The sequence below is a fragment of the Cynara cardunculus genome, unplaced genomic scaffold, assembly GCF_001531365.2.
Source record: "Cynara cardunculus var. scolymus isolate 2C unplaced genomic scaffold, CcrdV1 Un_Scaffold_5203, whole genome shotgun sequence".
NCBI lineage: Eukaryota > Viridiplantae > Streptophyta > Magnoliopsida > Asterales > Asteraceae > Cynara > Cynara cardunculus.
The window spans coordinates 15,471-19,209 of record NW_020202283.1 but is presented as its reverse complement, the minus strand read 5'-3'; the positions used below and the strand labels follow the sequence as shown (position 1 = coordinate 19,209).

General features: G+C 32.1%; 1 long non-coding RNA gene across 1 annotated transcript; it reads right to left on the bottom strand.

Annotated features, from left to right (window-relative positions):
- Positions 1 to 941: 941 nt before the first annotated feature.
- Positions 942 to 2,130, bottom strand: LOC112504319. The gene is made up of 2 exons (XR_003068160.1): positions 1,519 to 2,130; positions 942 to 1,213 (listed from the first exon to the last, which is right to left on the bottom strand). It is a non-coding gene; the product is annotated as an uncharacterized LOC112504319 (long non-coding RNA).
- Between the last annotated feature and the right edge of the window lie 1,609 nt (positions 2,131 to 3,739).

Genomic DNA, 3,739 nt, shown 5'->3' with positions numbered 1-3,739 from the left:
AAAGATTTATTGATTACCATTTACATACGAATATGGAGGGTTGAGTTCACGTGAGACCAAAATTTTACACTTCAAACTTCACAGCAAAAAGTTGTGAAAGTAAAAGATTTCCGAACATTCACAGCAAAAACAATGTGAAGGTTACCTTCACACTGTTTTGTTGTGAAGTTTCAAGTGTAAAAAAGTGGTCGATCTCATGAAAACAAGCGGTCTCACATGATGATCCCAAGTCTCAATATGGAAGCCCGACAAGATGTGGTATGTTTTTTTTTCTAATGCTAATACAAGGAACTCATCCATCTCAGATCATCAATCAACTAACCTTGTGTGAATCCTCACACAAAAACCCTTTAATTACATGTAGTTGTAGTCCACAAAGATACGGGTTTTCTTCGTAGCTGTTGGCCATAAAGGTCCCAAATTGTCCTTTCATTTCTGGGAGTCTATACGCGACACATTGTTGTTAGCAACGATGTAAACAGCCAGATAATTCAACCCAATCAGTTGCAATGGAACTTTACCACTCAACCGATTTGATGAGATGTCCGCCATTAAAGTCAAGTGTTAATTTCAAAATCTATACGGCGGCCTCTAGCAAAATAATACGGCAKCACCCCTCAAAAACGTAATTTTTTCAGTTTACTATGGAACCATGAAAAGGTGGSCCGTCCAGAGATTTTGAAAACATTATTTTCTTTGATTACTACTAGATTGCAGACAATAATTTTTCTAAATTCAACAACCCATAAGTCAAAAGCATATATCTACCATTATTTGACCTCCAAGTAGTTTTCTTTTCAAATTTGGTAGTGATTTTGTTGTAAATTTGGATTAAAGGCCTCATTTAGGGCTTTCATCTTTCCAGAAAATGGTTCATCACTGTAACCGTGGTGGTGGTGGCCGAAATCATGGACCTCAAGCCACTATACACGATGATTCTTGGACCAATCGATGTAAAATCCAACAACGATAGAAACCATATGATTAATTTAAAGGATAGCATTGTTCTTACAATCAATGGTTGCTGAAAACTCGAAGCGAACTCGCCGACTGTCTCCTCCGATTTGACACCAATTGAGATGAGAGTTTGGTTGATTTTCAGAGGGTTTTCATTTCTTACGTCGTCGGTTATATACAAAAAACGTTGAATCTTCAACACCATGACCTCAAATCAAGCCAGGGAGCCACATAGAAAATCCACCATCATCCGCTTCTTCACATTCCCCACAGTTCACAAGAAAAGTATAATTTACAAAACTCACTTAGATAAATTTCCTTTGGTGATTACCAACGGATCACGATTCGATGTATATAATCGTGTTTCCGAACGATCCAAATCGAACATTGGTGTTGTGAAGTTCTGTTCATTAAGTTAGACGAGTTCTATTTTGTGTTCGAGATCGATTCGAGCTCCAAAATTATTAAGCTCGAGCTCAAAATAAGAAGATGAAGTCTATTAAAAATATGTTCATTTTGGAAAGGAAAAAAACATATAATAAGAGAGGTCGGATAACGTACCTTGAGCCGGAAACGATCCACTTAAGAAATTGTAACTAAGATCAAGGGTTTTTAAGCAGTGGAAGAGCACTTAAAGATGTTAAAGCTTTCGTTGATTTCGTTACCCCTAAGTTTCAAAAACTTCAACTTCTTGAACAATTCAATTTCAACAATCCATATGAAGCTAATATAGTAAGTTATAATACCTGTGTTCACAACAATGTTATCAAGACAATTGTATGACATATTGAGACTCGTTAACTCTTTAAAATGAAGAAAGAGAGAGACATTGAACGACCACATCCTCTCGCAAGGTTTAACGACCCTCCCCGTGTTATCTGCCATCCCCATCATGTTGCTTAATTAAAGACAAGTTCGTTACATGCCCGGTGGTTGTGTTGCACATGAGCCTCTCCCAATCACAACACTCGCGGGTGCCACCGTCATCAACCCAAGTGGGGAGAGGGTCTACACCATATGAATCAATAAGGTAAGCTTTGAGTTTGAGTAGTGACTTTCTCTTATCTTGTATACAAACACTGTGTGTTTGCCAAACCATGAAAGTATGTATCATCATCATCAATATCATCAACAACCATGACTTCTGTTTACTCACACAACACCACTCCATTTTAGCTGCTACAATGGCAATGATGGCTTTTTGTAGAAACTCACAAATAATGCTTAATTTCTTCTTTTGAGTTGGTTCTTAAATAGAAGAAATAATCATTTATTAGCACGATAAATATAAAATAAATAAAAACCGGGTACTTTCCGGGATCATCCCCAATAATAATACGAATTAGCGCAAAACAAAATCTTAGAGGCTTAACAATAAAATATTTAGAGCATTTTTAACAGCTATACTAAATTAAAGAGTTTAACAATAAAATATTATAGAACAAACTAATCTACATAAGGTAACAAAATTGTTTTAAAAAACAACTTTAATTATAATGTTTTAAAAACCTTACAGTTATAATAACTAAAAATCAAAACTTTATTAATTATATGTCAATTTGTATAGGTAAAAATTGATGATTAATTAGTTTATTTATTTTATTAAATTATTTTTTTTTAAATAAATGAATAAATATATATCTCAAATTCTCAATGAGTTTTATTATTAAAAAAATGGATAGGGCCCTCACTTTAACCTTAAGGAGCGGTTCCTCTATGAAAACCGCTCCAATGAGGTGGCCAAAAAACCCTCGATTCTTAATGTTAATAAATCAAAAGATGGGTTATCGATATTGATGAGGTGGTAAAAAACCTTCCCATCATAGATGCTTCTAAAAGTTTATAATATTAGTTTTTGTAAAAACTTTATTTTTGGGTTACATCGATTATTTCAACATCAATATTATTACATTAATAATTATAAAGTCAAAAAATAAAATAAAAAATAAAAAAATGTCATTTTTTACAAATTTCATGTAAGAAACAATGTTCTTGTTCAAACAACTAGAAGACATGAGGTTCTTCTAAGAACCTCTCCACAATGGTAGGTCTTAGAGAATCTCCAATGCAAAGTTCTTATTAGCAAAAACGTAGTGGTTTGTAAGAACAACCATTGAGGAGAGGTTTTTATAAGAACCTAATGTCCTCTAGGTGCTTGAACAAGAACATTGGATCTTACCATGAAGTTTGTGAGAAATTACATTTTTCTTATTTTTTTATTGACTTTATAAATATAGCAATTATTGATGTTGAAATAATCAACGAGACCCACAAAATCAAGATTCTTATAAGAACTATCATTGCCGACTCTTAAGAAAGTTCTTAATTTGATGAGTTGGAGATAAGTTGACAACAAAAAGTGTAAAAAAAGATGTTATTACAAGTCATTAAACTTTGTACTAATAAGAATTTTGCGTTAAAGATATTGTTATAACATAACTGCTAGAAAGATGTCATTATCAACAACATAATTAAGGTCACAAAATAAACATGAAAATTCTTGGTCAATGCAATCATTCAATATTCGTCTTTTCATTCTAATTTGGTCCCAACACTTCACGAAAATTCTTGGTCAATGTTATTTTTTATTTAGCTAAGCAACGATTTTTTTTATTAAATACATGATAAACATCATTTTAAATATAAAAAATCTAAAATATAATTATAATAATTATTGAATTCTAACATAATACTTAATTATTATCTTAAACAAATTATTTTTTTAAACCAAAATAAAATTAGTTCATTATTAAACTTCAATTAAATTATAATGAAAATTTGA